This window comes from Vombatus ursinus, unplaced genomic scaffold (assembly GCF_900497805.2).
Source record: "Vombatus ursinus unplaced genomic scaffold, bare-nosed wombat genome assembly UNPS02014818.1, whole genome shotgun sequence".
Taxonomy (NCBI): Eukaryota; Metazoa; Chordata; class Mammalia; order Diprotodontia; family Vombatidae; genus Vombatus; species Vombatus ursinus.
Genome location: NW_020954596.1, coordinates 11554371 through 11576955, shown reverse-complemented (window position 1 = coordinate 11576955; position 22585 = coordinate 11554371).

Here is a 22585-nt window from a genome sequence, read left to right as displayed (position 1 = left end):
TGCTATCCACATCCAGATAAAGAACTGATGGACTCTGAATGCAGATCAAATCATACTTTTTTTTTCACTTTATTTCTTTTTGTGTTTTTTTTCTTTTGATCTGTTTCTTCTTCTACAACTGTGACTAATATGGAAATATGTTTTATGTAATTGTACATACGTAACCTATATCAAATTGCCTACCATTTTAGAAAAAGGGGAGGGGAAGGAGGGAGAGGGAAAATTTGGCACTCAAAATCTTGTAAAAATGAATGCTAAAAATTGTATTGACACATAATTGAGGAAAATAAAAAGAATTTTTTTTAAAAGAAGAAGAAATAAATTACCACAGCAGTCTCCTAATTTATCTGTCTGCCTTGGGCCTCTTATTGTTCCAGCCCATCATATACCCACCTACCAAAATATTTTTTCCTTAAACTCATGTGAGCCCTCATGATTCCCCTACTCAACCAACTCCAGTGATTCTCTATTCACTCTAGAATCAGGTAGCTGTGACAGTTTACTTTTTTAAAGCCCTTTACAACATGATCCAACCTATCTTTCCAGCTTTACTGGAAACTTCAAACAGGCCAACCTGGTCTTCTCTCTCTTCTTCACATACAACACCTCATCTCCAGTCTGTGTCTTTGCTTTGTCTTCCATGTCTGTTACACATACCCTCCTTACCTCCACCCCATGGAATCCCTCTCTTTCTTCAAAACACCCCTTCTACATGAAATCTTTCTAGATCTCCTCAACTACTAGTGCCCTCCCTCCAAAATGACCTTGTACTTATACTCTTCCTATTTATTGTGTGATATTCATATAGGTATTTGTTGTCTTCCCTACTAGAAATAAGCTTTTTGTGTCCTTTGGTCTTATATCCCCAGCACCTAACAGAGAGCCTGGCACATAGTAGGCTTATTGATTATTGATTGCTTAAGTGCTTATTGGTCATTTCATTTTTTTTTTGCATTGGATTCTCTTGGTTCTGTGAAGGAGGGAAACAACACAATGCAGTGGACAGAGGCAAGACTCCTGGGTTCTACTCCCATTCCTGCTATTTACTCACTGTGTGACTTTGGGAAAATTGTTTCATCCTTAACATTTGTATATTTTTCCCCAGAGAAAAGGGAGTTAGCCAATGGCTTTTCCATCTTTAAAATGAACTTATTTTAATTTATGTATTTTTCTAATTCTGCAGATGGGGAATCTCAGAGAAATTACTGGTTTTGAACAAGAGCGCACAGTTAAGGAGTTGTAGATGCAGCATTATAACCTAGGTAGAAATATAAAAGGCTAGAGCTAGAAGGAAACTTACAGCTCATCAAGTCAAACCTCTTCCTTTTATAGAGGAAACTGAGGGTCCAGAAGGGAAAGTGGTTTACTTAGGATCCATAGCTTAAGTGTTTAGAGGCCAGATTTGAATGTACAACTTCTTGAAATATGCTTAAAAATGTTTTATGGATACGTTGCTTTGCATCTTTATAATACAGTGAGGGGTACATCCTTTCCACTTAACCTTCCATAGTGACACAGATAACAATTACATAAAAGCATTCAATACAGTGGCCACTTACAATGGATCTATGGCCTCAAATTAGGAGACTGGCTATAGAGAGGAGAGACTCAAGCAGTTACTATCCCAGAGTTTGCCAGTTGGTGGCATATATAAACTTCCATTCCTGGGGCTCCATTGTTTTTTTTTTTTTTTAATTCTGAGAAAAAGGAACTGGGAGAAGAGAGTCTGTTCTACATATTGCAGTCATGGGGAAAAATAGGGTCTAGTCCTCCACATGGTCTGTGGGTGCCTTCTTCACTTGCTCCTTCTTTCTGAGACTAAAGAAAGGGATAAAGTGTCAACAAGACTGTTGAGAGCTGAGAGTGATGATTGGTGAGATAATGTGAGGATGTCAGTGAGAATCCTTCATCCCTTCTGTTTTCATGAAGGGGAGAGAGAATAACTCCCATTAATTGTCCAACTCCTGAGTTTTAATTTGATTTTTGGTTGCTTCTTCATTCCAGGAAGAGGAGTCAAAATAGAGTGGTAGGGGTTGGATAAAGAAGCTGATTCTGCCTCAGCAACTCCCCAAAGTAAACATTACCTCCTTCCCACCCAAATGAACTGCTTTTGATTTCCAATTGTTCATGTCCTTTTATTCCTCCCTTTATACAAAAGGAAATCTGGTATTTACTAATCCTTGTCTGTATGATTAATTAAGGCATAAGTAGAGATGTAGGGAAAGGTCTGGATCTTTGTAGATGGAAAAACATATCCACTTAGGTGCTGCTGAGGAACAGAGAGGAGGAAGACCAGATAGTTACTCCAATTGGAATTCACAAATGTGTTGGAGGCCCACTGAAAGTGCATTCCTAAGCAAGTACAATTTCCTATAAGTAGTAGTGTTCATAAGCAAAGAGAGATTAATAGCATAAACATAGCCTCTTACCTAGTAGGGATAAGTCCTTGAGGTCAAAGCAAGCCAAACTTGGGAAAGGAGGAAATGTGCTATTTGTGTTACACATGAGCATGTTAATAGGGAGAAATAGAACAGATAAGATTTCAACTGCATGATAGGTGGAAAAAACCTGTGGCTCTTAGGGTTCAGTGGCAAAGTAGATGATGACAAATCTTCTTTAATGTCATTTTCATTTATATAACCATATAATTTTCTGATATGCAACTTCCTGATAGGTTGGAAGCAGGTCTGGTACCTGTCCTTTGGAGGAAGTTGGTGGCCAGAGATTGGTGTTTTTATTGGTGGGGATATGAGATTCTTCATCCAAAAGGGTTGCTCTTGACAGAGGTGGAAGCAGTGCTGGAAGTAAGGGGTGGTGGAAGAATACTGATAATCCTTGGGCTGTTTGTTTCATTATCTCTGGTATTAACATTGGAGTTTCTGTTACTCAGTTAACTTCCTTTTTTTTTATTTACATTACTTTCATTATTGTCTATATTGTTCTTTAAGTTATTTTGTTTTGCATCAGTTTATCCAAATCATCCAATGTTTCTCTATATTTCTCATATGGGCCATTTATCACCATACAATAATATTTTATTATACCTATGTATCGCTCCATCTGGAGCAGCTAGGTGGTACAGTGGATAGATCACTGGTCTTGGAGTCAGGAAGATCTGAGTGCAAATCTGGCCTCAGATACTTCCTAGCTGTGTGACCCTGGGCAAGTCAATTAACTCCTATTTGCCTCAATTCCTCATTTGTAGGGGCACACTGGGAAAGGAAATGATAAACCACTCCAGTATCTTTGGCAAGAAAACCCCACAGACAAAAGTCTATGGGGTTATATAGAGTTGAACATGATGGAACAAAAACAACAGGAGCCCTTTCTGGGTTCATTCTCTCTCTCTCTCTCTCTCTCTCTCTCTCTCTCTCTCTCTCTCTCTCTCGTGAGGCAATTGGGGTTAAGTGACTTGCCTAGGTCACACAGCTAGTAAGTATTATGTGTCTGAGGCTGGATTTGAACTCAGGTCCTCCTGACTCCAGGTCTGGTGCTCTATCCACTGTGCTACCTCGCTGCCCCGGGTTCATTCTCCAACCTCTACTGGGGGACAGAACAATGCAAACCTAGTCCTCCATTATACATATATCATATTTTTCTCAGCCATTCCCCAATTGAAGTGTACCTATTTTATTTCCTGTTCTTTACTACCATGAAGTGTGCTATTATGAATATTTTAAAATTTATTAGACCTTTGTTTCTACCTTTTGCTTCCTTGTGGCTTATGTCCAGAAGTAAGATTGCTGGGAATGATCAATTCAGTTACTTGTTTGTTGTAATATAATTCCATATTGATTTCTAGACTGGTTGAATCTATTCATTGCTCCAATAATAGTATATTAGTGTAATTGCCTTCCTATATCACCAAAACATTAACTATTTCCATTTTTGCCATCTTTGCTAATATACATGGTAAGAAGTGAAGTCTTTGAGTTGTTTGAATTTGAATTTCTCATATTATTAGTTGATTCGGAACATGTTTTTGTGGGGACATTTATAATTCACAACTCTTTTGAAAACTTTTCATATCTTTTGACCAGTTCTCTCTTGGGGAAAGGCCCTGGGTATTACATAATTGTGTCATTTCTGTGTACATCTCTTTTATCAGACTTATTTTAGTGATATTTAACATAAACATTTCTCCTGCTTTATAATTCCTCTTTTGTTTGTGTCTTCATTGATTCATGAAAGACTTTTAAAACTTTTCTGCAGTCCAAATTACCCATTTGTCTTTTATTATTTTGTCTTATCCTTCTTTGGTTATTCCCTTAGTCACAGGGGTGAAAGGCATCTAATTTTATTCTCTTCCAATTTGATGATATTACATTTTAAATTCAGATTATATATCCATATAAAGTTTATCACCATAAATGATGTAAGATTTTCATCTCGACTTCATTCCCATCATATTGCTTTCTATTATCTTTACATTTCTGAAAAAGAAAGTTCTTAACTAAGTAACGTATATTCCCGTAATTATCAGACACTAGACTATTGTTTTTACTACTTTAATTTTTTCCTTAGTCTGTTCCAACTTCTTTACTTTTCTGCTATTTTAGCTAACCTGTATCAAATCCATTTGATGGCTATGGCTTTATAATACATTTTGAAGTCTAGAAATGCTGTGCCTGCTTCATTTCTACCTTTTCTCATTATTTCCCTCGTGATTTTTGTTCTTACCAGTAAATTTTGTTTTCAATTTTTCTACTTCTGAAAATATTCCTTTGGTGCTTTAACTGTTCACTAGATCTGTAAATTAATTTAAGTAGGATTGTCATTTTCATTTAGCATTAATGATGAATATCTCTGAAATTATTTGTCTTTATTTCAATAGTGAAATTTTTGTAGTTGTATTTATATATCAGGCTTCAGTTTTTACCTCTGACTTCTTTGCATTTGTTTTGTAACTAAGATGTTTTAGGTAATATTTTGGATTATATTTTTATTTTACCTTTATCTGCCTTTTTGTTATTACTATATAGAAATGGTCATGTTTTTGTATTTGTATTTTATTGAAGCTATTAATTAACTTAATTAGTTTTTTCTTTTTCTGATTCTTAGAGGTTTTCTAAGCATATCACATGTGATCTTTAAATAGAGATAATTTTATTTCCTCTTTGCCAATGTTTATATCTTTGTTTTTATTCTCTTGTTGTTAATAGTTGGGAAAGGAGCCATTCTTGCTTAATCCCTATTTGTACTGGGAACATTTTCAGTGTTCTATCCAAACAATTTCTGGCTCTTTATATAATACCAAGAATCATCAACAAGTGATTATGTTTTGTACCAGAGCACAAAAATTTAAAAGGTTTGCAAAGAATTGTACCTTTCTTCAGGTTGACACAACTGAGTTTTGTACACAGGTAGCAGAATAATTAGAGGTTTTGTTATTTTTTACTTATTTTTTTAAAAAGTGCTTATTTTTAAAATTCATTTAAAAATTTTGAGTCCCAAATTATTTACCTCTCCCCCACTTATTGGAAAAGCAAGCAATATTATACCCATTATACATGTGGGATCATGCAAAACACATTTCTCTATTAACCATGTTGCAAAAAAGGAAGAAAAATTTTTTAAAAAGTGAAAAAATATGCTTCAATCTACACTCATAATTAATCAGTTCTCTCTGTGGAGGTGGATAGCATTTTTCATCATGAGTCATTTCATAGTTTCTTGGATCATTGTATCAGAGTAGCTAAGTCTTTCATAGTTGATCATCATCAAAATATTTCTGTTACTGTGTACAATGTTCTGCTGGTTCTGCTTACTTTACTTTGCATCAGTTCATATAAGTTTTCCTAGGTTTTTCTGAAACCATCGCCCTCATCATTGCTAATAGGACAATAGTATTCCATCACAATCACATACCACACAACCTCTTCAGCTATTCCCCAATTGATGGGCATGCCTTCAATTTCCAATTCTTTATAATCACACAAAAAAGTGCTACTATATATATTTTTATACATATAGGTTCTTTTCCTTTTTCTTTGATCTCTCTGGGATACACATACCTAGTAGTGGCATTGCTGGGTCAAAGCATATGCACAGTTTCATAGTTGTTCCAAATTGTTCTTCAGAATGGTTGAACCAGCTCCTAACTCCATTAACAGTGCATCAGTGTACCTATTTTTCCACATCCCATCCAGCATTTGTCAAATAATTACTTAAAATGTAAAGCTATCATGTGCTTCTGCCTGCTCTCTTGACCACAGTTGAGATGAGCTCCTCTCCAATTTACTTTCTCTCTCATGCGGTAGTAAGGGTATATTCAAATAACTCCTTAGAATCACAGATGAAACAACAACCTAATATTGTCAAATTAAACCAAATAGCTAATTGAATTTAGGGAGAAGTAACTCTAGTCGAATCAAATATATTCAAAAGACAGACTTAATTTTGGTCTAAGGAATTTTACTGGCTGAGTTCAGCTGTGGGAATGCCTCACAAAAGAGCTAAAATAGCCCCTGGGGCTATGGACTGAGAAGAAGCCAAGGTCCCTTTCCTGCATAAAAGAGGCTACATGGCAGCTGAAATTTAATGAAACACCAGCAGATGGTAGTGCTAAACCAAAATGAGAATAGCTCAGCTTAAAGAACCAGTAGAGGGCAGCGTGACAGAAAGAATAGCCCAGCAGAGGAGGCAAATAGAACTTGATGCACAGTTCTCAGTTCAATGAAATCACCAGATGACATCATCAATAATCAGAATCAGTAAGTGCCTAGGCACAACAGAAGCAGAAAGATGTTGTAGCTGAGATTCAGCCCTAGGAGGATGAGTTGCTCTGGATCCAAACATTCTCTATATGTGTGCCTTTGCTCACACGTGTACCTTGGCCATGTTCATTTCCTACTCTTTTTCTCTCTCCCACCAGTGGGGTAGAAATCTGCAGAAGAGTATGCCTCTATATGTATGGGAGATTCTCCTCCTCATTAATTTTGCAATGATATTTAAATATGGATTTAATTATATGTATGATATATACACACATATGTGTATACATATATGAATATCTTTATACAGAATGTGTTTGTAATGTATAGTTTATAAAGGTTTTATATAAAATGTTTATATATAGGTTTATAAAGGTTTTATACACATATATAAAAATAGGTTTATACATATAAGTTTATAATATGTAGATAGTAAGGTTATATATGTAAATATCTTATATTTATTACATAGAACATACAATCAATATATCACATATAAATATATTTGTGCATAACATTATATTAAGTAATATTTAAGTAATGTTTATATAGAATTTATATAACATTTATTATAAATAATATATGAAACTTTTATAAGGCTATAGGTTGATATGTACGTATATATTTACTATAGTGGTTTATAATAGCACACATATCTATACATATCTGTGTACATATATGTGTACATATATGCACGCAGATGTGTATGCATGACACATATGCAAATATGTAACAGTATATATGTATACATCTATGTATACAATGTAACATCAAATGGCATGCGTGTAGATAAACATACATAGGTATGTATACATAATAGTATATATGTAAATATATCTGGGTATATATACATACATATATGCATGCACAGTATACTGTTATAAATCACTCTATATAGTATACACATATACATATATATGTACAATACATACAAATATATGTGTATATTATTATAAATAACTATATAGGACATTTATACATATATGCACATGTGTGTGCATGTGTATATATACATATGTACACATATAGACACATGTATGTGTATGTGCCATTATAAACCACTTTCTTCACAACAAGCCTGTGAAGGAGGGGACCAAATGATATCATACTCAGTTTATAGATAAATAAACTGATGTTCTGAGACATTAAGGGACTGACTTATAATCACGCAACCAATAGTCAATAAACATTTATACCTATTATATGACAAGTACTGTGCTAAGCTAAGAGCTGGAGATACAAAAACAGGGATACATAAGCCAATCCCTGAGCTCAAGTAGCTAATGATCCAATTTCTCTGATCCAGAATTCAAATCCAGGCCTCCAAGTTTCTAGACTAGCACTCTACTTACTACAGATTATGTTACTATATGCATTACTATTGTGATACAGTGGAGAGTGAACTGGTTTGGGAGTCAGAAGACCAGAGTTCAAATGATGCCTCTGATGCTTATGACAAGTGGGTGACCTTGGGCAATTCCCTAACTTCTTTGAGCCTCATTTTCCTCATCTGTCAAACAATAGGGTTAGATTAAATGGCTTCTAAAATCCTCTCCAGTTCTATATCTATGATATAATCCAGTTATTAAGTGGCTACTCTGTATAGGACACTATGCCAACTGCTGAGGATACAAAGAAAAGACAAAAAAAAATGATACCTGCCTTCAAGTAGCTTGCACTCTACTTGGTGAATGAAACATGGAAACAAGTCTACACAGGGTAATCTGAGAATAGAGATAGCCTACATGTCTAAGGCTTTGGGTGGGGGGTGGAGGACAGAAAATGCACACAAGCCGAGCCTTGAAGGAAGCTAAGAATGCTCAGAGACAGAGGGAAGGGAGAATCACATTCTAGGAAGGGGCGACAACCATGCGAAGGCAGGGATGTGGGAGACAAATTTGGCTGACAGTAATCAGGCCAGTCTGGGTGTAATATAGAGCATGCGAAGGGGAGGGAATCACTATCAACAAGCCTGGAAAGGTAGACTGAATATCGAGTTAGAAGGTTTGAAAGGTCCAGGTGAGAAGCCTGTATCTCATCCCCAAGGCAGTAAGTAGGGAGCTACTTAGCATTCTTGAACATGGAAGCGGCACCATCAACCTCGTATTTCAGGAAGATTATTTTGGCAATTGTGTGGAGGCTGAATTAAGTGTGAGGCGGAAACACGGGAGCCCAATTAGAATGTCGTTGCAATAGTTTAGGCCAGAGACAATTAGGACCTGAGCAAGGGTGGCAGCTGTGTTAATAGAGAGAACGGGGAAGAGATGAGTATGCTGGAGGCAAAATCAAGAAGACCTGTTAATTGATTGGAAGTGGAGTCTAGAGAGAAGGAAAAAGGTGAGAAAGACTACAAGGTTATAAACCTGGGTGACCAGAGATCGTGTTGATACCAAAAGAAACAGGGAAATTTGGAGCAAGTAAATGACAGACCAAGGAAAAAAAAGGTTTCCTAACTCACAGTCTTGACTTATTCCAACCGTCTATTGGCACAGATAGTTGGGTAAACTCAGTTACTATTCCATCCTCCAGGGACCTAACCTACTATTCCTTGGAAAGATTCATTGGTAAGTTTGCCCTGTACAAACAATGTCAATCCTCTGCAAATTTATGAGGTTCGTCTTTGCTCCCACACTTGGTTTCTAATCTGAGGGAGAGGGACTGACATCCAGTTGACCTGGGGCCCTAATCCCTGTGGGGAGAGGCTGTGTGTTCTGGGAGCTCACTTGGGATTAGAGTTTTCACTGAAAGGGCAGACTTATTCTTTCCTTTTCCCTTTTTCCATTGTTTCACTTTAGTCCATTGTTTGTTTTCTCCATTTTTTTTTATTTTTTGTTGCTTTCCAATTGCTTGGCTTGTGATACACCATTATAAGTATTAAGCAGACAGTAATTATATAAGCTTTAGAAAATGTTGTTCATGTGTTGGCTATGAATAATTTAATATTTGGAGATGATTGTAATCCCCAGACCCAGCAAATATGATAGTCCTGGGATCTCACCAAAGACTGTTCATATTAGATTTGTCTGCAAAGAGCCATGTTGAGTGGATTTCATGTGGCATTTAAGTTAAATCAAGTCACATGAACAAACATTTATTACCTGCTTACTATGTGACAGCCATTGTGGTAGGCACTGAGAAAACAAATATAATCAGAAAGAATGAGAGTCTCCCCTCAGCCTTAAAAAGTTTATATTCTAATGGTGTAAGACAACATATAAAAGAGGCTGAAAAATATCTGAGCATGGGGGGAGGGAATGAAGGTGTGGGGAGGGGGTTGGAAGAAAAAGCCTAGAGTCAGGAGGGGTGTTGGAGAGGAATGAAGACATGGCTGGCCTACCACTCTCTGTAAAATGGAGCTTCAAGAAGGAACTAACCAATCAGAGGGAGATGCAGCAGGGGTGAGAGTATTCCAATGGGAGAAGCCTAGGAGTTTAAAGAATTGGCCCAGTGTAGCATGTGTGGTAGAGAAAGTCTCTAGGAAATCAGGAGGGTAGCCCTGAAAGGAACTGAAAAAGTCACCCAGAACAGTGCCACTGATTTTGTGAGACTCTTCAATGTAAAGCCTTTCCTTGAAAGTATTGTCCTTGAGCCTCCCCATGACCCCAGAGAACTCTTCTGAATTGGAGATACAGACAACATTCAAAATACAACTCAGCTGATTTGCTGAGAACAGCAAATATTTAACTAGAGAGAGGATGATGGGGGAGGGTGTGGGGGAAAAACATTGCCTGCTGTGGCTAGAGTATATCTCATGGAGCACTGAGCCTTCATCATGGCCCCTTCCTGGGAAGCGTGATACATCAAATGATGGGTGATCCTGTGGTTTCATGGTCTCCCCACCCCAAGCTATGATGACTGAAGGGGAATGAGTACATGTCAAAGTTACAGCAGAGAGAAACGAAAACTTAAGCTAGCAGGAATGACCCACCCAATGCATCTCAAAGGGAATGACTTTAAATCTCCATTTGGCTCTTTTTCTCTTCCTATTGACTGTGAGAATTCTTTGAATCTCTCCTTGGAAGAGGCAGGGAAGAATAGCTTATCCTCGCTCACCCCAAGAGAACTGGCAAAGTGCTTGGTGTGGCAGCGAGTACATACGCTGCTCCTCTTGAGCCTGAGACTACATTTCAGAATCCTAGCTGCTTCCTCCGCTTTGCGCTTCTCTCCTGATGATAGGTGCCTACTTAGTGAAGCTGAGATGGACAGTTCCAGCCTTGGAGTCCACCCTGAGAATTCAAGAGGTTGGGGGCTCCTAGGTCCTCAGCTGGTGTCAGCTGCACTTTGGAAGGACCCCCAATAGCTACTCTGGCTCTTTTTGGAGCTGATGAGCATCCTCCAGAGGACGATCCAGCCTCAGTCCTGGCTTCCCAGAAGACATGGACCTAGAAGGAATGGTTTTGACAGCTCAAAGCTGAGTTTCAGCAATCTTACAAAAGTCTTCATGTTTTGATGTTTTCAGCATCAACATTCCAGGAGAGTAGAATAGTGGTTAAAAGCAACTGCCCCTGGTTGTTTAAGGTTTTGTTAATGTGCATTGGTGAGTCTTTTGTGTTATCTCTTTCTTTTGCATGGAAGAAATAAATAGCTATCCCATACCTGATTTACCTTATATGCTGAATCCTTTTCTACTCCTTCCTTTTGGGGAGACTTTAGACATGAGACAAATCTAAACTTCAAGTGACTGTCCCCTGGGCTCCAGTGTAGGGGTGTAAAGAGCCAGACAGAACAAAAACGAAAGCAAGACCCCTCTCTTTAAGAGCCAAGCTCCCTCAAGACTGAATTCAGCATACATAGATCCAAAGCTGGGAATGGAGTAATAGAGAAGAAGAAGGAGAGTAACCTAATGTTGGTTAAGTGTGTATTGTTATAAATATTTTACAGATGAAGAAACTGGGTTACACATCTAGGAAGTAGCAGAGGCAAGGGTAGAACACAAAGCCATAAAATCCCTGGTTCAATTCCTCTGCCTTTTTAGCTTTCTTACTGCAATGCACACCAAGGATGAAATCCAAGGTTGCAAAAAGATGAGTAAAACTGAATTTAAGTATTTTTTTTTCAGTTGTACAATTCCCAGGGGAGGCAGTGTGGTACAGTAGAAAGAGTTGTCTCTGCAGTTAGAGAACCTGTTAAAATCTTACCGCTGCCCTGGGCCTCAGTTTCCTTATCTGTAAAATTAAGGTATTGAACCAGGTAGCCCCTGAAGATAGCTCTGGATCTATCATTCTATGCACATTTGAGTGTAGTTAAGTTGTTTCTTAGGGATCCTGCAGATGTCAAAACCTCTCAAATCCATTTTCAGTGTTAACCAATTGAAACTCCATTATAAAACCTAGATGTAACCCTAGGGTTAGAGAAAACTAGAGGGTATGTTAGAGACCATCTTGTCCAACTCTCTCAAGTTCAGAGGAGGGCAAGGACCTGCCCAAGGTCACACATCCAGTACATTTGTCAGTAAAGATATTTTCCTTACTTCTCCAAAAATGGGTATGAAAGCATGACATTTAAAAAATAAACTCAGTATCTTGGCAGCAGAATTAAACCCACTTGTTATAGATAAAGTCTTTAAAGACTCCACCTTTTTATTAATCATGCAAATGACGGGATTGATAATTGTGGAATTCAATGGAAGCAGGTCAATCCGATTATGAAGTGAACTGTTTTTGCAAAGTGGGCATTTGGATAGAAGGAGCTAAAAACTGCTCCTAGCTCCTTGCACTGTTTCCAAGGGAGAGTTTTTTCCCTTGCAGACAGAAGTGACAACCGCCCTTAGAATTTTCCATAGAAGGCTTTATTCCCTAAATAGCATGTGAATGACTGTTTATCCCTGTGAATTGGAATCAAGTAAAATGAACTAGACACGTTCTCAGAAAACCCAAATTTGAGCCTGGGATTAGTGAGTTCCAAAGGTGAGGAGGAGAAAAAAGCATTGTTGTTAACTTTTAAAACCAGTGAATACTATCTTCTCTCCCTACCCCCACCCCAGTCTCTAACAAATTCCCAGAATCTCTGAGCTGGATGAGACTTTGAAGGTCATCTACTTTGACCAGTACTTGGATAAATGGTCCAACAAGTGGCCATTCAGCCTTGTCTGGAACACTGCCAGTGGGACGGCATCCACCACCTCTGGAGGCAGCCCAAGCCATTTTGGGATAGTTCTAAATTTCATGAAGCGTTAGGCGTACCTCAGTCCTAACTGCCTTGTTGCAACTTGCATCCACTGCTTCTGAAACAGAATCAATCTAATCCTTCTTCTGACGAATAGTCCTTCAAATGCTTACAAAGGATCACATAAGATAACATAAGTAAAGCACTCTGAAAAACTTAAGGTACTCTATGAACACTATTATTATCATTATTACTTGAAGACAGCTATCATGTCTCCACCTCTTTGGCTTTCTTTTTCCAGACTAAACACTCCCAGTTTCTTCATTTTTTTTTTATGGCTTAAACTTGAGATCATTACTTTCCTTTGGATACCCCTCAACTTATCAATGTTCTATCAAAAATATGGTATCTAGAGTTGATCATGCTCTAGAAAAAGAGTAACATGAAGTTTTCAAATAGTAACAGTCAAGTACTGATTTTTTTTTAAAAGAAACATTTGAAATTGTTTTAAGAAAATGATAGGATCTGTGTGAGAAATAGCATTGTCTCTGGTTCCATTAAATTAAATTTATTTCACTGTGGGAGGGGTAGAGTTTCAAGACTATAAATCATTGCATGTGTCTCTCAATCATCTGCTCTTGGAAAATGTCAGATTACCTTATACAAGTTTGGAGAGTGAGTAGGCTAAGATTTTAGACCAGTCCCTTCCTCTCTTTAGGTTTTCATTTTCCTGTCAAATGAGGGGGCTTGACTGCATTGATTCTATGCAGCAAATAGAAATAGAAATAGAAATTGGGGCTGGACTAGACTTTAGAGATCATCAAGGCCAATGCCCTAATTTTATGTATGAGGACATTGACACTGAGTAAAGGGATGTGACTGTCCCAAAGTTATATAACTAGCAAGTGGCGGAACCAAATTCTTCTCCCTATCTGCTATACCATGCTGCTAAGCTTCCTTCTGGCTCAGACATTCTAAGAATTTGAGGAATGAAGTAGCCCTCTGACTGTGACAGTCTGGCATTAGAATTTGTGGGCGTCTTTTGTCTAAAAAACAAGAATGAGATCCAGCCTCACAGTAGTTTAAAAAGACAAAGGATCTGGGAGTTTTCATTGACTATAAACTTCACATGAGGTAATGAGGTGAAATGGGTAACATAAACTTCAATTGTATGAAAAGAAATCTAGTGTCCAGTGTGTCCTGTGAAGGCAACTTTGTGAAGATCATTTGGAGAGAGAAGGGGAGTCCAGACCCTAAAGCACTAGAGCTGTGAGCTGGCTTGGTCACTCACCTGTGTTCCCTAGTATGAGTGCCTCACTATCATTGTACTCTAAATACACACCTACTTCTCCTTCCTCCTTGTCTCTATGCATATTTGTGGGAGAGTATGCCCCTGGTTTGGGGGAGGTACTTTGTAGCTATTATTCTTGCTATGCCATTTGAATAAATGCCTTTGCTGCAAAATAAATTAAAAAATGAAAATCAAACAAATAAATAAACGAGCAATGAGTGAAGGAATGGTGTGCTCTGCCTTGTAGAGATTATATCTTATCAGGTTCACTTCTGGGCATCCTATTTTAGGAAGAGCATTTCCAAACTCAAGGTGGAGAAAAGTCTCAAGATGGTGAGAAGACTGGTGACCACAAGAGGGGAGGAGAGGGAGGGAGACAGAAAAATTTGAAAGTCAAAATTTTGTAAAAATGAATGTTAAAAAGTTGTTTTTACATATAACTGGGAAAAAAATTCAATTAAAAAAAGACTGGTAACCACAAACATACAAGAGCCACTGAAGGAATTAGATATGGTTAGCCTGAGAAGAGAAAAGGTAGTAGAGATACATTCACTATCTTCATGTATTTGAAGGGCAGTCATGGAAAAAGGGATCAGAATTGTTCTGCTTGGCCATAAAAGATAGAAGCAAAGGGTGAAAACTTAGATGGGACATGTTTAAGCTCTTTCTCTCCATAAGGCAAAATCTTCTTTACTCTTTGAGCTGTCCAAAAGTGGAATCTCTTGCCTACTAAAGGTCATCATGCAGAGCCTAGAAGATCATTTAGCGGGATATTTCTGCAGGGATGACTCGTCAAACAGAGGTTGGATGAGATGACCTCTAAAGTCTCTTTCAAATCTAGAATTCTTTCATTCTATTGCCTAAGATAATAGGGTTCCACAATGTCATCCCTTGTCCCACTGAGGGAGGATGGATTGACAATAGCATCTGGCCAAGATTTTCCTTGACAACTGAATGCAGCAATGACACATGAATTAAGAGCTTGACTAGAAATCTCAGCCCACCTGTGTCAAGATACATTACATTAAATTGCATTAGTGTGAGTCTTTAGCTCAGAGAGCAAAATTAAAGGAAAAAAGAAACTCATATTCTTTTTTTTAAAGGGCAGGTATGGCTGTCTCAGAGCTAAAAGAGACTTCAGAAGCCTCTAGTTCAACCCATGTCTAACCAAGAATTTTCCCTACACTGCATACACCCTGTTTGGCCACTGCTTAATGACCCGTGGGGAAAGGGAAGAGTCCATTTGATTCAGTTCAAATCAACAGAAATTCATTAAATGTCTACTATGTGCAAAGCACTCCCTGTGCCATATGCTGCAGCAGGTAGAAAATGTGTATACAAAACAATTCCTACCCTCAGTCTAGAGTAAGATGCAATCATGGATCATCATAATAAACCATATCACATGATAAAGGATGATGTTTTTGCCTTTCTCTGTATCCTCAGAACTTACCACAGGGCCTGGCACATAGTAAGCACTTAATCAATGCTTGCTGACTTGAGTTGAGTTGACTTTTATTCTAGATACTGTGCCCTTTCCTCTCCAGCAGGGTATAGCTCATAGGTCCTTGCCCAGGGCTCATTTTGCTCCCATATTCTGCCTGTCATTATCCTGGGATGAGTTCATAGCTGAATCAAGTGTAATTTCATCTTTTCCTTATATCCAGATCTTGAAATGACACTTGCTCCCCATCATTCTCTTCTTCATCTGGGCATGTAGTTGAAACTGAAGGGGAGAAACTTGCAAAGATGTGAAATTAGCCCATTTTTCATGGCATAGTGGATAGAGAACTAGCCTTGGAGTCACGAAGACCTTGGTTTGGTTCCCATTTTGACACATACTAACTATGTGACCCTAAGTAAGTCCCTTAACCTCTTAGTGTTTTAGGTAATTCTAGTTGCAGAGGAAGTTTAAAATTGAACTGATAGAGTTGTCTCGCTGGGTTACCTATGTTAATGGAATCATAGGCTAAGTACCTATCCTTACCTTTGTGGAGAAGTTTGCCCCATTTATAATGTTTTTCTTGTAATTTCATCACGTAACTCCCTCATTAATTCCTCATTAAACTGTGAGGCTAGTTATAGCTGTCCTCTAAATGGTACAGGGGGAAGGGCACTGATTTGGTACTGGAAGACTGGAATTTGAATTTTTTGGCTCTGAGATTCTCTGCGTGACTCAGGAAAAGTCACCTCTTTGAGACTCGGTATTCTCTATAAGATGGGAACAATTCTTATGATCATAAGATATAAAGCTGGAAGAGAATTCAGAGATCAACTAGTCCAGCTCCTTTATTTTAATCATTTTATAAAGGAAGAAATAGAGGTTCTGAGAAGTGGAATGACCTATCCTGGGTTCCAAAGCTAGTTACTGGCAAAGTCTGGATTTGAAAGAGTCTTTTGACTGCTTATCCAGTACTACTCCCATCCATGACCTCATATTGGTATTTCAAAGAAAGCACTTTGGAAATCTTACAGTGCTGTCAAAAGAAGAGCTATTATTATCAGTATGTTGGCCACATATTTTTGCCTTTTTGAAAAATAAGGGTCAATGTCACAGCAAGTTCAGGGAAAGATAGGCCTGAGACATGGTGGAGACCCAGGGTAAGGAAAAAACAAGTCAGAACAAATCCAGGGACAACTCAAATCATAAAGGAAAGGAGAAGAGGGTGAAGAGGTTAATTCAGGCTCTGAGGCTAGAAGCAGATGGAAGGAATCTTGGGATAGCAGGGCAGGGTTTCATAGAGTACACATCAAATCTCTGCAAGAAATCCCTGACTGGGGAAATTGTAGAACCAAGCCAGAGGAGCCTTTATAAAAACCCATTTGGATCATAGGCAGCTAGAGTAGGGAAAAAAGAGAGCCAGACACTTCTGATGTTCTACTTCATACCCATCAGATTGACAAAAATGGCCAAACAATCAATAACTTCATTAAAACAATGAGACATCATAACAAAATTTGTGTCAAAGCAATACTTTGGGGAAAATTTATATATCTAAATGTATTACAGCAATAACAAAGAGAAAGAGCAAATTAAATTGGGCATGTAACTAAAAATAGGAAAAAATTTAAAGCCCTCAATTAAACATCAAAATAGAAATCCTGAAAGTCAGAGATTAATAAAACTGAAAGAAAAAATCATTTAACTAATAAATAAAACTAGGAGTAGTTTTATGAAAAAACATCAAATAAGGGGCAGCTAGATGGTGCAATGGATAGAGCACCAGCCCTAGAGTCAGGAGGACCTGAGTTCAAATCCAGCCTCAGACACATGATACTCACTAGCTGTGTGACTCTGGGCAAGTGACTTAACCCCAATTGCCTCACAAAAAAAAAATCAAATAGATAAACTATTGATTTTTAAATTTTTAAAATTTTTAAAGGAAAGAAAACCAAATTACTAGTATCAAAGATGAAAAGGATGAATGTGCCACCAATGGAGATGAAATCAAAGCAATTATTAGAACTTATTTTGCCTAATTATATGCCAATAGAACTGACAATGTAAGTGAAATGGATGAATATTTACAAAAATTTAAGTAACTCAGATTAATAGAAGAAGGATATCAAATACTTAAATAACCCTATCTTAGAAAAAGAAATTGACCAGGCCATAAATGAACTCCTTAAGTCAAAAAAAAAAAAAAAAAACACCTCAGAACCAGATGGATTTATAAGTGAATTCTACCAAACATTTAAAGAATAATTAATTCCAATACAATGCAAACTCGTTGGAAAAAATGGGTAAAGAAAAAGTCCTACCAAATTACTTCTATGACACAAATATGGTTTTGACAGCTAAACCAAGTAGAGCAAAAACAGAATGAAAACTATAGACCAGTTTATTTAATGAATATTGATGCAAAATTTTTAAATAAAATGCTATGAAAGAGATTATAGCTATCTATCACAAAAATTATACACTATGACCATGTGGAATTTATACCAGCAATGCAATGCTGGTTTAATATCCAGAAAACTATAAGCATAAATGACCATTTCAAAAACCAAAACAATGAAGATCATGATTATCTCAATAGATTCAGAAAAAGCTTTAGACAAAATACAACACCCATTTCTATTAAAGACACTAGGAGACATAAGAATCAATGGAGCTTTTCTTAGAATGATAAGACATGTCTACCCAAAGCCAAGAGCAAGCATTATCTGCAATGGGGATAAATTAGAAGCCTTTCCAATAAGATCAGATGTAAACAAGGATGTCAATTATCATAATTATTATTCAATATAGAACTAGGAATGCAAGTTACAGCAATAAGACAACAAAAAGAAATTAAAGGAATAAGAATAGGCAACGAGGAGATGAAATTATCACTCTTTGCAGATGATATGGTGGTATACTTAGAGAACCCAAGAGAATTAACTAAAAAACTAGTTGGAACAACTTTAGCAAAGTTGCTGGATATAAAAAAAATCCACATAACTTACCAACATTTCTATATACTACAAACTATACTTCTAACCCAGCAGAAAGATACAGAAAGAGAAATTCTATCTAATATAATTTTAGACACTATAAAATACTTGAGAGTCTACCTGCCAAGACACACCCAGTAACTATATGAACACAATTACAAAACATTTTTCACATCAATATAGATAGATCTGAACAATTGGAGAAATATTAATTGCTTGGAAGTGGGTCAAGCCAATATAATAAAAATGATCCTTCCACCTAAGTTAATTTACATATTCAGTGCCACACTAATCAAACAACCTAAGAATTATTTTATGGCATTAGAAAAAATAATAACAAAATTCATTTGGAGGAAAAAAAGGTCAAGAATAACAATGGAATAATGAAGAAAAATGTGGAAGAAGGTGGCCTAGCAATACCAGATTTCAAACTATACTACAAAGCAATAATCATCAAAACAATCTGGTATTGGCTAAGAAATAGAGTGACTGATCAGTGGAATAGGTTAGATAAACAATGTACAGTAACAAGTGACCATATTAGTCTAGTGTTTGATAAACCTAAAGATACACACTATGGGGACAGGAACTCACTATTTGAAAAACAAATGCTGGAAAAACTAGAAATCAGTCTAGAAGAAACTGGACACAGACTAATATCTCACACAATATGACAAGATAAGTGCAAAATGGGTATATGATTTATACATAAAGGGTAATATCATAAGCAAATTAAGGGGGCATGGAAAATTTTACCTGTCAGATCTATGGATAAGGGAAGAGTTTATGACTAAACAAGAATTAGAGAGGATCATGGGAAATAAAATAGATAATTTTGGTTGCGTGAAATTAAAAGGTTTTTACACAAACAAAACCAATGCAGCCAAGATTAGAAGGAAAGCAGGAAACTGGAGGAAATTTTTTTTACAGCAAATTTCTCTGATAAAAGTGCTCATTTTTCAAATATGTAAGGAAGAAAACCAAATTCATAAAAAATATGAGCCATTCCCCAACTGACAAATGGTTAAAGTATACGAAAGACATTTTTTTGAAGAAAAATAAAAGCTCTCAATAATCATATAAAAATGTTCTAAATCACTAATAACTAGAGAATTGCATACTAGAAGAACTCTGAGATACAACCTCACACCTATCAGATTGGCTAACATGACAGAAAAGGAAAATGACAATTGCTGGAAGGGATGTGGAAAAAAATAGATTCACTAATGAGAGTTTTTAACTAGTCCGACCATTCTGTAGAATAATTTGGAACTATGCATAAAGGACTATAAAACTGTACATACTCTTTAACCCAGCAATGATTCTACTAGGTCTGCATCCCAAAGAGATCAAAGAAAAGGGGAAAAGCCCCATATGTATAAAAATATTTATAGTAGCTCTTTTTTGTGCTGACAAAGCTTTGGAAATTGAAGTCATGCCATCAATTGGGGAATAGCTGAACCGGTTATGCTATGCGAGTGTGATGGAATACTATTGTGCTACAAGAAAAGGTAAGAAAAAAACATTTTAAAAGAAATGAGCAGGGGGATGATTTCAGAAACACCTGGGAAGACATATAAACTAATGCAGAGCGAAGTGAGCGGAACTGGAACAACAATGTACATAGTAATTAACAACAATATTAAAATGATCAACTGTGAAAGAGATAACTATTCTGATCAATACAATACAAGAAAATTCCAAAGCACTCATGATGAAAAATGTTATCTACCTCCATAGAGACAAGTGATGAACTGTGACACACTGCTTTTCATTTTTTTAAAAATTTCTTACTTCTTTTTCTTTTTTTTTTTTTTGCAGCATGGCTAATATGGAAATATCTTTTGCATGATTTTACATGTATAATGGGTATCACATTTTTGGCCTTCTCAATGTGGGGGGAAGGTACTGGAGGAAGGAAGAGAATTTGGAATTTGAAATTAAAAAAAAAAAGAAAGTTAAAAAATAAATGTAGGGGCAGGTAAGTGGTGCAATGGATAGAGCACCAGCCCTGGAGTCAGGAGAACCTGAGTTCAAATCCGGCCTCAGACATATAACTCTCACTAGCTGTGTGACTCTGGGCAAGTCACTTAACCCCAACTGCCTTGCAAAAAAAAAAAAAATGTAACCAAGATGTTTGTGCAATTAAAAAAAAAGCAAGGAACAAAACAAACAAATAAAAGACATGACCAAAGAGGAAAGTGACAAGTGTTAGGAGGGACTAAAGGAAAACAAGAATATTATTGCACTGTTGTTGGATCTGTGAATTGGTTAACAGCTCTGGAAAATTTGAAACTATGTCCCCAAAGTAACTATACTTTGTATGTGCCCTCTGACCCAGCAATGTCTCTACAAGCTCTGATCTTCCACGAATCTAAATTCCTTTCCATTCTGACATTCTGTGTTCTAGGGGACATTTTAGCTCTGACATTTTATTTTTTATATTCTAAGTTTCTTTTTTGCTCTGACATTCTAAGTTCTCTAAATTACCTGTTATTGAAGGGCCTTCCATGCATTCTTCAATTGATTTAGCTTCATGATCTTTATAGAGATAAATATTGAGCAAAAATTATAAGCCTAGCCAATGAGTGTAGACTGTAACAATGCTTTATATTAGCTAGAAGAATTAAATAGACTTTCAGATGCCCTCACTCTTGGCATTGTCTATAAGAGTCTAGAGTAGATCATAGTGGGTAAAAAAAGGCATTGGGTCAGATTTGCTTCTGAGGGCCTTACTCCTCAGTCACTAAAATTAGTCATTTTATGGATGTGTGCATATTCAGTTCCCAAAGGAACCTCAGACCAAGTGTAATAATAATGATAATATTGTTATCATTGTAACAATAACAACAATATGGATAATAGTAGTAACAAAGAAAGCTTCCACTTTTACAGTGTTAGAAGCTATACAAATTACTTTGCTCCCAGCAGTTCTGGGAGTACAAGCTTATGAGCTACATTTTACAGATGAGAAACCTAAGAGGGAGGAAAATACAATCACTTGCCCATAGACAGACAGCTAGGAAGGGTTGAACCCAGATCTTGCCATTTCAAGTCTAACACTCCTGCCACTGTGATTTGGCTTCTGGTAAAAACCCAATAGCACAAACCCACAGCTTGTGTTAGACCAGTCTGATGTGCTGTCAGCAGAGAACCTGGGCTCTGTCAAGGAATGAAAAGGAAGGAGAAATGTTTTAGGCCAAATTCCCAGATCACCCCATGAAGCTTTAAAATATTTAATCACAATTCTACCCAAGTGGTGACACTCTCTGCAACTTGCCATTAGTGCCCCCAGACTGCTAATTAAAACACGAGCCAGACAGCAGGGTGTTGTTTTTCCCAACAAAAAAAATACCTCCCCAAATATGTTCTTATCTTCCTCTGAAATAGTCCCAGTGGTGAGATGGAAGCCATCTTCTTGCTTTGACATCCAGGAAATATAAAAATCATGTGATGATAATAGTAATAATAACAATACAGATACATACAGTTGTAGTACCCTACCCTAAGGTTTCCCAACTAAATGATAATAGCTTCCATCCTTATTCCATTAGAAAGCACTTTCCTCACAACAACAATTTGAGAAAAGGAATGCAAGGATTATTATTTCTAATTTCCAGAGGGGCAAACTGAGGCTCAGATAGGTTCAATGTCAAGTCCAAGGTCACACAACTACTATGTCTCAGAACTAGGGTTTGAAACCAGGACTCTCCTTACCACACTGTCTTCAACCAATTTTGTGTTATTATTGTGCTATTGTTGATATAACATTATGTATTTCTTTATTCTATAACTTCATTAATAAATTACTTATTCAATAGGTAATAATTATCATGAAGTACTTTACTTGCATAAAGGGTAGGAATACTTTGTCTCTGACTAATTAATTATCTTACTTAAAAATTATACTGCCAGAGAGGTTGTGTAAGAGGCTCATAGATTCAATGAATGTCAGATTGGGAAAGGACGTGAAAAGTCTCTTATTTTACTGAGACTAAAAGTGAAGCCCAGACAGACTCAGACGTCTTGATAACATATA